The following is a 13,355-nucleotide window of genomic DNA, read 5'->3' on the forward strand; positions in this document are numbered from 1 at the left end:
TGGCTCTTTTTCTGCGAGTCACTCTGAATAAGTCTGGACAAAATACAACACTTCCTTTTTCTTACAGCATCAGCGTTTCTCTTTATACCGGCGATGCTGCCTGGCATAAATTTGTATTTGTGCTTTAATTTTTCCCCCCATCTTCTTTATACTTGGATATAAAAAGGTGGCTCCTTAAAATCCTCACTGTATAACCAAGGATGAAAGCTGTTTTGTTCCTTTGGTAGAGATTCATTACCACATGAAAAGACAAGTTCTGTCCAATCCCTTTATACATGTCCGTTTAGTTTGCTGCACACAATGCCAGTGGAACAAAAGGCAACAGCCTTTACGGTGCAAATATAATGCTGTGCACACACAAGGCCAACACATGCATTGTTACTTTCACTTTTGAGCAGACGCCGGACAAGATGAGACACAGATCTGAACACATCACACTCACCGTCTGACCCCTCGGGGAACAAATTCCTGCAAACACAGACTGAGCGTGTGCATAATTTGTCCATGCTGCTTTTTTGTGACGTCCGGGGTCTGAGTGTCCCGGCGGTGTGGCCCATCTGCTCCTCTGCTGATGCTGTACATATGGAAAACATCTGGAGCTGAGCAGAGACTCCTCCTCCTGTAGGTTGATGCTGCTGGGCTTCAACCCTGAAGTTTCTGCGTCCTGCTTCTGTGTGATCATCAGAGCTGCACGCAGAAACAAAGAAGTGAGTAGTCTGGTCCTGAGCTGTTCTGACACTTATTTTAGTGTCTGCAGCAGATTTGGACCTTCGAGGCCAGAAGACGCAGAGCTCATGCTGATTGCTGAAAAAGGGGTTCTCTGTTTGGAAGCACGTTTGTCAAACTCGAACACCTTACATTTCAGTCTTCTAATGGCCTTTTGTGCAGAGAACAGGCCTCACTCGGCTCTTGGCGGTGGGGGGACGGGCTTCCAGACGGCACAGACTACTGCATGGTGGTGCGTGGACTGACAGGGAAGATTTCGCCACTCCGAATGAGCTCTTTCTGAAAAGATCCACAGAAGGTGACCGTAGGGTGGATGAAGCACCTTGTTCTGGCATCCTCTCATCGCGGCATGCTCTTGACTGCGAAGGGGCTGCGGGGTGGGAGTCGTGGCTTCCTAAAGCCATCAGATGGAGGCAGCTGTTTGATGTGCTCTGAAGGGTTTAGGGTAGAGTTTTGTTGGGGAAGCTGTCCTTGGTGATAACTTCATCTCCACATGTGGTCAGACGTGGACTAAATTCAGAAAGAGGATATAAAAGAGAAAAGGTGTCCAGTCAGAGCTGCTGCAGCTGCCCCCCCATGGAGCTGTGGAGCTGCAGATGATACTTTGGAGCTCTGTTATCCTCCACTGCTGCTCTGGCCTTTCTGCCTCTCTTTGTCTCACATCCTAATGGACTGACATGGAAACTGCTTCTCTGCAAGGAAACCTACTTTTAAATTTGACCAAACTCTAAAAGATCCTTTGAGCCTTTTTGTTGCAAAACATCTAGTGCAGGTATGGTTTCAGGGAAATCATGGCTGTGAGGCAGGAGCTGCTCTTTAACGGAGCTCCTCAGGATGAAGGTTTCTCCCCTAAGTGGGCAGACAGGCCGCCCTTCATGCTGACGTGCTGCAGCCGATCGGTGTGAGGAGCGAACCCGCATCCTCACAACACGCCTGTTCATGTGTGCACGAGACCCTTCCTGTTTATCTGCTTCAACTCAGGGATGAGGAGCTCGCGCTGCGTTCAGCTGAGGAGTCCGCGCGCATCGCTCTGCAGGTGAGGAGCTGCAGCTCGTCCGGTTCCGTCCCCCGCGCCCACAGGTGAGCACGAGGGTGGCGGTGGAACAAAAGGAAAGCAGGTGTGTTTGTAGAGAAGGCGGGGGGGTCCACATTTTTCACACCGACTTCAGAGTGGCACGCGGCGCTTCAGCTGGCGGACGCGGTGAGTTACCGTTCGCTCTTTTCTGCTGACTTGTTTTTACCCCCACCCCCACGCGCGCGCTGAAGGTCACGCTTGACCCCCCTCTGTTCGCGGGGCTGAGGACGGGATGCGCAGTCCTGCAGCTGACAGCATCTGCGTCCTTGGCGGAACAGCGACGACAGGCGCGCGGCGCGCTCCTGCGCGCGGGGGGGCAGCCGCATTTAGAGGAACTGCAGGCTCCGCTGATCGGTCAGGACCGAATCTGCTGCGTCTGCGCTCGGGTTCCGCTCGTGGCGTGCATTGGTGTCAGCGTCTCATCGCGGCGCCGGGGCTCGGATCCGCAGAGGAGGACGCGCCGCCGCGCGCTCTGCCTGCTGTTGCTCTAAGTTTGGACTAAAGCTGGAAGTTGGTGTCTCGCGGGAGAATTAAGCAGGTCAGTTTGCCTCCCCAGTGATGTCACAGGGATGCTCGTAAGTTCTGTGAACCCTGACGATGTTCGTTGTCGCTGCCTGACTCCCGCCGTCCGTCCGCGGGCTGCGCGCTCGCGCTCCGGCTGCCTCCACGCAGAGCTCCGCGCCTCCACTTCTTTTTAGAATGAAATATGTGACATTATACAGATGGAGCACACACACTTTGATTGGCTCCCGGTGGATTTCTGGAGACATTTTGGAAAATGCAAAGTAGAAGTTTAAAAATCAAAGAGATCCAGTTTTCTAAAGTCGCCTTCATACATTTTGAAATGCGATCGGAAAGATTCAGCCGAACAGAGGCTAGAACATCCTCCTCTCCGGCATAAACAAAGGATCAGTCAGTGATGATGGCGGGACGGCACCAGCCTGGACCTCCACCTCAGCACCACTCTGGTCCTGATGGAGGGATGGAGTCCTCTGCTTCCCTCCTGCGGAGGCAGACCCCCACACCCCCTCAGTTTTTGTTTGGAGATGATCATGAGGTGTTTCAGCCGTCGCTTAGCATTGAGAGCGGCCTCTGGGGGTGCGGTGGGGGGTGTCATGTGCTCAGGAGCCACAGCCTTTGGAGCCACATCTTCTGGATTTCAAAGTATTGATTAAGGAGAATGTTTTACTAGAGTTAAACTTTGGAGGCATGCCCCCCCCCCCCCCCCCCCCCCCCACCCCGTATCTGTTCTCTGCGTATCAGAGTAACTGGTGTCCGCTTGGGGCAGAGATGTTGATCTGATTTCACTGAGGAGCAGATCAGGCTAAACACAATCTGCAGACACATGCATCTCTGTCCGCATGCAGACCACAAAGACCAGAGGATCCCTTCAGTTAGAGTGATTTATGGCTTTGGTTCCTGGTGTGGTGGGGGCGCCGCAGCCCTTTGAGGCCAGCCTTCAGCGTTCTGTCTGTGGATCCGCAGGTTGGAGCACATCCTCTCCACCACGGGCCCCTGCCCTGCTCCGACCCGAGGACTCTTGTTCCTCCACCTGCCTGCAAACATAAACAAGACAAAGTCATTCAGGGGGGGGGTGATGTGGACAACATGAAGCGGTCAGGGTTTGGTAACATGTTGTGAGAAACAGAGAACTCTCAGAAACACACCTGGATGTGACTCTCAGCTGGCCGTTATTAGGACAGATTGAGGACAGCTGCATGGAGAAAACGCTATTGTTGACTATAAATAGAGGCTGTAATGTGGCAGAGTTTTACATCAAATGGGCTTTATGAGGCTTTTATTTGATTCACAGGATTTTAACAGCATGGCACTGTAATCCCACAAATCTTTCAGGTGACAGCGGCTTTGGAGAGCAGGAAATGTTCTCAGTTGATTTTTTTCTTTTTTCTTTAACCAGGCTTAATCTCATCTAATTAATTCAGAAATGGAGGAACTGTGTGCACAACACCATGTTCATATCCTTAAGTAATTTCCCCTTTTATTATTCCTGCAGAGAATTTAATATTCTGTGTGATGAGAAATGCCTCCTTTAGGGATAATACCAGCTTGAAAACTGCCCTTAAACACTTTTATAGATTGTAAAAGGGCAATAAAGAGGACTCCTCTCCGTCTGAGCAAACGGCTCCTGGAAGATCTGAGGAGGACGAGCGGGAGCTCAGTAATGTGTCCTGGCGTTGGCTGTGGATGCCGAGAGTGGAGCATGAGATGACCTCTGGGATTAAAAAATTTGATATGCCAAACAGCAAGGCCGAGTCGCCTGAATCAACACGTCCCAGCAAACACATGAAGGTTAATGCAGCCTGACAAAGTGGCAGCGGCTCCCCGGGCTCGACGCATCGCTTCCATGTCATATTTACTTTACATAATTGCTGCCCTCTAATCTGTTGCTTTGCACTGGCTGTTGTCTGCTGCCTTTCACCTGCTCTGTTCCTCCTGCGTTTGTTCCCTGGAGAGCACAACGGCATCATGATGAATGGTGGACATGCAGGAGAAGCATGTTCCCCTCTGCTCTTTCACTCTGCCGCAATTTAAACTAACCAAGCCTGCAGATGGGAAAGGCTCAGCCTATTGCTTTAATGGCCGCAGCTCAGAGAGCGACATGGCTTCAGAGTGTCGCCTGCAGCCAAGTTTGTCTGACTTGAAAGACTGAGAGGAGAAGTTTGTGTGCGGTTTGTGTAAGTTGTTAAATCATAGCAGAAAGTCACCCAAGAATCGGAAGAGAGGAGATTGCATTCCCTTGAAATGTGCTTAGAGTAGGGATATTTAGTGACAGCATTTGATGTATTACCGTGGTCTTTAACTACAATGTATGCTGCACTCAAGGAAAAGAGCCTCATGAAAACGCGGCTTATGCGTTATGCAGAGAGGCCCCGTACAGCCGGATTGTTTCTTTCCCGCTTCATAAATAGGATTTTAAATTTAAAGAGACAGCTAAGAATATCAATTTGAATCAACACAAAGATGCATTTTCCTTTTCACAACCTGTGAAGTCTTAATGCGCCTCATCACACGTTGGGCTCTGATTGGAGAAGAGTGCTTTCAGAGTGAACGGCGCGGCGCGGCGGCCGTGGAGCGACCTAAAGGGCTGTGCAGGAGCTCATTGTGCATTTGGTGGCACGCATATGTGCAAATGTGCTGGAGGTAATGTTGTGCGTAGGAGTTAAACGACAAAGTAGCTAAGCTGGTAATTGTCTGTGATGAAGTGGGAGCTGTTATGCGTCCGTGCCTGGAATTCTCAAAGTGAAAGAAAAGCAAATGTTGAAGCCTGACAGCTCTTTGTTCGGGTTTGAGCTTGCGGGCCAAAGCAGGCGTGGTTGAGGGGACGCCGTCCTGCTGCTCCTGCTCTGCCAGCAGCATCACTTCCCATTGTTGTGACCTACAGACGGACAGTTATGGTCCAGCATGCTCCAGTGGACCTCCTGGGTCAAAGAGCAAAATCGAGGAGTGGCTCTGATTGGTAACAGCGCTGGGTCCCTGCAGGTTCCGGGGTGAGCCGCTGAGGATGCAGGGAAGATGAACGCAGAGCGCACGATGCACTCTGTGCAAGAAAATGGCTGCAGTCGGTTCAGCTGCTGGGAAAATCAGACATTATATTCAAATCAATTAATTATGATCTTGGAGGCTGTTACATATTTAAAGGATGTCAAAGGAGGTCATTGTTGCTGTTTTGCAGCTGAGGTTAAAATATTCAGACTTGAGTTTTGGAATTTGAATAGTTTCCGTTCTGCCCTTCATCTCAGCTTATGTAAAGAACTGCAGATGCTCTTCTGTTGCTGCTTTCAAACATTTTCTCTCAGTATCCGAGGATTCCCAGAATAGCACGGCCTTGGACCGGGTCTTTTGCTGCCCCCGGACCCCCCACTGGGAAGTTGGGCGTCGATGAAGCCTGAGCGTGGCTTTAATAATTCAGTGGATGCGACCTCTGCCAAGCCGAGAGCCTCAGGTCTGATGGCTGAAGAAGAGCGATGAAGAGGACGAGGCAGAGGTGTGCAGCCGGCTCCTAACATATTCTCAGGGCCTGTAGGAGGAGCGGGACCGTGAGGAGGACGGGTCAGAGGACTCTGACCTGCTGCGCTCAGAATCTCTTCAAGCTTTACCTCTGAAGAAAAGAGTGAAATGTGACAAAACCTCGACTGATGTTCCTGTCATGAAGCCTGCAGTGTTTCAGTTTACTGATTGTGTTAATATGACCCACATAGAACGCACACATCAAAGAGTGGCGTCCTTGTTGTTCCTGCAGCGTGTGGTAAACATGGTGAGCCGGCTGGGTTCTGCTGCTGTGCAGCGGTTCATTCATCTTCATGTTTCCCACAGCGATGGCGTGATGCCGCGGCGGCTTAGGGCTTTCCTCTCGCTGTTGTCGCTGCTCACGCTCCACCCAATCCTCTGCACCTTCCATAGCAGGAGGGGGGGGGGGGGGGGGTAGTTTGTGGCCCAATCATGTGAGATGCTTTTGATTGACACCCAGTGTCAGCACTTTAAAAATACCTCTCTGCATCTAAATTTTATCTGGCGGTCAGAGCTGCGCGCTCACTGCAGCGCAAGTGTCGTTCTGTAGATGAAAGCCAAGCTGACGTCTGATTGAGAATTTGTAATTAAAAGCAAACTGTTGTGGCAGAAGGAAGATTCCTGCAACTGTTCCTTTTTTCTCCCAGGATCCTCGGAGCCATCTTCTTGTGTTTACCATATAAATAGTGTACAGAGGTTTTTTTATTCCAGTAGTGACCCTCTGTGGTGTCGTGATTACTTTTCCTTCATTACAATTCAGCGGCGCTATCACTAGCATTTCATTTATTTCCGTAACAATGGCTCCATCATGGATTTGTCTGGAAATTGCCACAGGTCCGTGAAGCTCAATCTGCTTCCCGCAGCATGGAGTCATTTCAATTAGAATTAGATGACAATTTCTTGACGATGTCTTACAAGACTCACAATTAAGCGAGTGCACATGAAGAGCCTCCTGTCCCTTCCCTGCACGGCTTGTGAGGACCAAACACCACAGCGAGCTGCAGGGGGCTGCGTGAAGGCAGAGATGCTGATCCAGTACCTGCAGCCATGCCCACTCGTTCCCCGAACAGCCTGTTGTTTCCATGTGAGCAGCAGGACAGGTGCTGGAACGCCCCGCTGCTTTACATTCCGGTTGTCGTCAACAAGCAACTACATTTCAAAACCTGAATCCGGCTGCACTTGCGTTTTTTCTCCCACTAAAGATTGAAAAGAAAACCCCCCCATAACTCATTCATGCCAGGTCTGAACAGAGGAATTTGTTGACCCCCCCCCCCTCCTCCCCCCAGCCTAATGTGCTGCTTATTATGTTATCTCAGGAGCGACACATGCTGCTGCTTTATTGTTCCGTTTACAGAGGAAACAAGTTTTGATGTTGACCGCTTTAGTTTGTGCGAAGAAAAAAACACACACCGCTTTATACACTTGTTTTTATTTGTGCTTGCCCCCCCCCTAAATGCACTCAAACTATGAAGAGTGAAGCTCCAAGCTGCATCAGCGAATAAAAAAACCCAAGTTACTGAATAAGAAATTCACATCGGCTCACAGAGAGACGGCACACCTGAAGCAGGATGGAGTTAGGCGCCCGCATCTCGCAAAGTTTACTGAGGAAACAGCAGCCGCTGGGATTCAGATGCAGGAGGGGGCTTTCATCTTTTAGTTTGCTCCCTTACTTATAGACTTCTTCATGAGAAAAATAACTGCACATTTCCCATTAAGCATTCTAGAGGAAGCCGCTGCAGACGCAGCATCATGGCAGGAAAGCTGTCTAATCATGGTGATCCTGGTGATGGTCCTGCACCGCGGGCGGCGTGCAGGGATCTCGGTAAAGACTGAGAACACTGTGGTTCAGACAGCATCCAGAATTCAGAGTCTGGCATCATCCTGCAGACAAACACTTCTCTGTCTCCAGAATGGCTGGTGTCAGGGGGAAACAGGCGGCATCTGATGGAGCTCTGCCTCCACTCTCTCTCCCCTTTTCTAAGTGACGAGTGTGTGTGTGTGGCGGGTGGGGGGTGTTGAAGAGGAACTGGAAAAGGAGAGAGGCAGAGAGGAGCGACAGGGAGGAAAAGCAGAGAGACTCGACAAGATGAATTATGCAAAGCTGTCAGAGGCGGCTATTGTTGGAGGTGCTGGCTGTGTTAAAGCGAGCCAGTCCTGATCTCCACAAGCCCCATCAGCTGCTCTCCCCGCTCCCCCCTGGCTGAGAGCTGTCTGAACTGTGCTCCAGCAAATGGCCAACAACATGATGTGTGTGTGAGGGGAGCGGCGTGGGGGTGGGGGTGGGGGGGTGGCAGTGGACGGGCAGGTGAATTGTCTTGAAGCGACACACCGGCAACGACAAGTGCACTCTTTATTATGGTATTTACAGAGGTCAGCGGCAGGGAGATCCAAGCTGATGTGTGCGGCCGCCTGTGGAAATACAATTACTGAGCAGAGCTGGGTAAATATCTGCACTTTCAGCAGCCTGCTCAGCAGCGGCCGCCCCGCTTCTGTCAAAGGCTTTGAGGGCTGAAGTCACCCGCTCGCCCTCACCACTGCAGTTGTCTGGGAAATGATCTTTTGGAAGACTCTTCTGATCATTTTGAGTTTTGAATGCGTGGACCTCTGGTGCCATTGCATGCTTGCTGATTTTCTTTTCTTTTGTGGGCGGGGCTTAGATGGCAACCCTGCACCAATCCAAAATCATGAAGTTTCCAGTGAAATGGGTTTTGGTTTGGTTAAACCAGAGCAGGATTGGGGGATAACCTGTTCTGCACTGTAAGCTGAAGTTTTCCTCTTCCTTGTTTCTGACTTTGTCTCTGGAGAACGCTGAAAACTGCTTTGGCTGTTTGAGAAGAACGAACAGAAGGGCAAATCAGAGAAAAGCAACCTTTAAATGAACAATTAGAAAATAAATGAGAATTGTCCTCAAGGAATCTCAAAACACTAAACCTTAATTTTCTTCCAATTTGCTAATTGTTGAACTGGTTGTTTGGGCGTTAATGAGCTGACTAATCGATCTGCTGCCACTGACAGTTATCTTCTACTTTAAGCAGCCTTACATCCAAAATCAGTTTTTGTGCTGTTAAGGAAGAGCACAATAAGGCTGTGATTTCATTTCTCCTATTTTGTTTCAGACAAGCTTCTATTGCTACGTGATTTTGATTTTTTTAAATCTAAACTTTATTTAAAAAAGAAAAGGACAAAATGACTTCCAAAGGTCTGCGACAGCCTGGAGATCTGTCCAAGAGGTCCTCTGGCTTGTAGAGGCTCTGGCAACCCCGTGACCCCGAAACGGCGAAGAAGATGAATGAATGCATGAATAACTTCCTAAGGAACTCAGATCACATGACTTTTTTAGACTATTTCCTTTTGGTTGGATGTGGATTTGCTTGTTTCAGATTGTTGGACATGTTAAGTCACTGTGTGGTATATCAGCTGTTAATGTGACTAATTTTCACTTGTTCAGACTGGAAGGTGTTGCGGTAAACGTTTGGATTTCTTGGTTTTTAAGTCTTCCTCCTCCTGTGGTCGTCTTCCTAAATTCCCAGGCTGACAGCATAAACGTCCGTCATCTGTGTGATGGATAACACTCTGTGTCGGACATGGAACAGGCACATCTCAGACCCTTAAAAGCTCTCCAGCTTCCTTCAAGAGCCAAATGAGTTGGACGCCTTTCTTCCCAGCGTATCATGCAGATGGTTTATGGTCCTTGCTTCAGAGGGGAGCAGGGGTGTAGGACAGAACGGGGCGCTGGGGAGTCGTTGGGATGTGTGCAGAGTGGTGTTGCAGAGATCATGAATTGCCTTTTTTTGCTGCCTCGCTGGCTGGCGAGAGGACCGCCGTGTGACACTAATTTAGCAGTGTCGACTGCTCGGCTGAGTTGACGCGGGTGACTGACCGTCCTGATTCAGCCGCCTGATCAAAGGGGGCAGGAAACGTGGAAGTGAGCTGTGCGAGCGGCGAGGACACGGACATTTCTAGTCCTCACAGTTCCCTCCAAACTCTAGGCGACGCAGCTTCACTTGTATCTTAGTTCTGACTGGATAGCAAAATCTCAGCACTGAACCGCAGAAACTTGATGCTTGCAGAACAACTGCATGTTCTCTGCAGAGCCTCGGCGGCGACCTTTCAGCGTCCACGACGACCACGAAGGAGTGTCTGCAGCGTCTGTGGTGATTGCATCTTCAGGAATGTTCATTCAAAGACAGTCTCTGTCACTCAGGGACTTGTAGCTGATTAGGAGGCAAATCTAAATCCTCCTATAGTGACGGATGCAGCTTAGTGGCCCGTTTGCTGCATTTCTGTGATTATCTTTAACAGCTTGTGTGTGTGTGGGTGTGTGTTGGGGGGGGGGGGGGGTAATCAGGGCTGCTTCTGGACGTGAGGGCTCGTCTGAGCCGTCACCTGCCGGTCTGGATGGGTGCGTACACCACTCAGGTGATGTTATGTGATTGTCGCAGCAGAAACCGGTGCACAGGGCACAGCGCTGGCGGTGTCAGGTTCACGAGGGAGTGTGGCACTGATTAGATCCCAGCCCTTCAGGGAAACAGAATCATTTCTCGCAGCTATAAGAACTGGGGGGGGGGGGTTAATAGGCCTTGGACAGCTCACAGTTTTCATTATCCCTGGATCTGTGACTGCAGCTAAGAGTAAGGGGGTTTGGGGCGGTCTCTGGGGCCCCTGCCGCCTCGCAGCACCACCACCCTGCTTCCCAGAGAGTTTCGGCGCCTCGTTGGACGGAAGCGGGCTGAGGCTCTGCAGCTTCAGCCAGGAGACACATGAAACCATGGCATGTATGCACGTGTGAGAAAAATGGTAATAAACACTCCTGACACACCAAGGTTCCCTTCCACCCCCCACCCGCCTCGCCCACACCTTTCAGCACCCTCTGAGAATCCTCCTCCAACAGCCCGAGCCTCTAACAGCACATTCTGCTGCTGTTAGAGCGCGCTCTGCAAATGCTGTTTATGCCTAAGGCCAGGATGCTCATGCATAAAGAAACGCCTCGTCTCAGCCAGTTTTTATGTGGTCAGATGGTCAAAGAGGAACCAGCAAATAAAAGCAGGTTCTGTTTTCCGAGGATTTTCTTTACTAAATGAAACACAGGCTCTCATTGCAAACCCGGCACACTTCAGTCTTTACTCCGCCGGCTTCGTCGGGGCTGTTTTGTTGTCAGAATGGAGATGAAACTGTGACGGCGCTGACTCAAAAAAGAGACTGGCTGAACGCTTCAGCTGAAACACGTGCGCTGGTTCCTGTGTGGGGGGGCATAAACCTGAGAGCAGGAATGGGCATGAGCTGATGCCTTCAGCAGTGCTGGCCTTAATTCTGGATGGAGCCACCCTCCCTGCTGCTCTTCCTTGACACACCTCAGAGGCAAACCGTTCTGGTTTCTGTGTTGAAGCTGGAATTTAGACAAAGACACAGTTTTGACATTTTCTGCAAATGTTGCTGCTTGCAACCTTCACTCATGATAAAACGTGCATTTTCTAAGAAACAAAGCCTGAGTAACTGGAAAAAGGCTCCATTTTCTTCTACTTTCAAGGTCAATGTATCAAATCTTTGCCGATGGATGTTATATATTTAGCATTTTAAGTAACTGGGTTTAATAATTGATTGTGTTCTGTTATATTTGAATTGTCTCAGACATGTGCATTAAAACAGGATTTATTGTTTCTGTGATGTTTTCTCTGAGGTCTTTGATTTCTTTGTGGCTACTGCTCCTCTTTGTGTTCACGCAAAGCGGCCCTGGAGTCATGCAGCTGGAAGCTTGGCCTTTAATGTAGGAGAAGATGATGAAGAAACTGAGGATTAATCATTTATGCACACAAGCCACAATGAAAGTCTGGGCTTTCATTTAAAGAAATTGAGTTTTGTGCCTCAAAATGAAAATAATTAATACCTAATTCCATAATGATGGATCAGTAATTAGACACAGTTTTGAATAAACACATATCTAAGTAATAATTTGATGAATTCAATAATTATTTTATGGCTTTAAACTTGAGCCATTCAGACAGAAATAAAATATCCATCCACAAGAAATGTTTGGGTATGAATGCTGGGAAATGTTTACTTGGATACTTTCTGAAAGATTTAGGCAGAAGGCCAAATGGAAGATGTTAAAGTTTGGATTCTAAGCCCTCGTTGTTCTCCGGGGAACAGCTTCAGTGCGAGTGGAGCTGCTCGCTCAAAGTCCCTCTCCTAATTTCAGAGAGATGTGAGCGGTTCGCTTAAAGGCCGGTTCTCCCAGAAGAACGCAGCGGGGAGAGTGAGGACGCCTGCAGCATGTGAGGGTCCAGCAGAGAAGAACCAGAGACCAACACTTCCTTCCAAACATCAGACATGTACCACTGTGGGTTCAGACGTGGCAAAAACAAACATGCTTCAAAGGTCTGGAAGAAGTCAGACGTGATATTGTGAAAACAAGAGCTGAAATCATAAGTTAGCCTCACTCAAAGTGCAAAATCTAATCTAATATGGGAGTGCAAATCCATGCTTAACGCATCTTATTTTTGTTTCACAGTGTTTCCCCATCATAGTGTGGGCAGAATGCTGACGGATTCCCATGATGGCTTTGTTGTCATCCATGTTTGTCTCTAAGTGATTTCATTGAACTCATGAAGATGATCCTCCACTCACCTGGAGAGGGCGCTTGTGAGCCCACAGGTGCTTGATGCTGCTGTTCCTAAAGACCCACTCCAATGAAAAGGAGGTTTTGGGTGTTTAAAACAAGTTCTTTGGAGCTTCACTGATGATGTAGGACATGAAGAAAATGAGGCTTAAAACTGTGTCTGAGTATTTCTTTATTCAGATGGTGGTGAATCAGGAGCAGACAAAAAAAACTTTTGGACAAAAAGCATATTTGTGATATAGAAACTACAGTGGGTGGGCCACAAGCCCTGCTCTGCTCCATCCTGAAACATCTACTAGTGGACAAATAGATTTATGAACGTCTGTGTTTTCCTCGTCTGAGTGGAATCAGGACCTAAACGGGACGGCTGGATAGATACATTATTGCTGCCATTTGTGTTGCACCAGTAATGATTGGTTGGTGTTTTTAGGGGTAGTAAGCTAGTGGGAGAGAATGTAAACAAAGAGCTCTCAGCAACAGGGAGGGGAAGGGGGGCAGGGTTGCTTCACGTCAACAGTCCCACCCACAACTCAGAGGAGTATTAATGAACTCCCGCCGCTCTGCAGAAACTATGTCCTAGAAAACAACACAAGTTTTTGGATTTTAGTTATAAACAACTTTATCATAATTATAAGACCACTGGAAAGGCTTGTACGCCACATCAAAATATAATCAGAGTGGGACTTTAACGGCCTGATGTAAACGTCAGACACATGTACACTGGTCGGATCTGATGCCTCTCATTGGCTCATGGCTTAAATGAACCCTGATGTGGGACACCTCACCCTCTGGAGTTTGATGACAAGGTACATTGAGGACTTTGAGGAAATCCACCTAATCAACCAAACCAAAGCTAACATCACCAGGCTGCATGTATGCCCATTCTCCCTGTAAAATGTGACTGTTTGA

General features: G+C 48.9%; 1 protein-coding gene across 6 annotated transcripts in view; it reads left to right on the forward strand.

Moving 5' to 3' along the window:
• The first annotated feature begins 290 nt into the window (after positions 1 to 290).
• The window catches only part of LOC101160146 (teneurin-3), a 175,029-nt gene continuing 161,964 nt past the window's right edge, over positions 291 to 13,355 (forward strand). For 4 of the 6 annotated variants that reach the window (XM_023959510.1, XM_023959513.1, XM_020701757.2 and 1 more), the window contains exon 1: positions 1,881 to 2,339. The gene's annotated coding sequence lies outside the window, so the exon portion shown is untranslated. Of the gene's footprint in view, positions 1,807 to 1,879; positions 2,340 to 13,355 lie in introns of those variants that run through there. The other 2 variants (XM_023959511.1, XM_023959512.1) reach the window with 2 other exon arrangements.

This window comes from Oryzias latipes, chromosome 10 (assembly GCF_002234675.1).
Source record: "Oryzias latipes chromosome 10, ASM223467v1".
Classification (NCBI taxonomy): Eukaryota; Metazoa; Chordata; class Actinopteri; order Beloniformes; family Adrianichthyidae; genus Oryzias; species Oryzias latipes.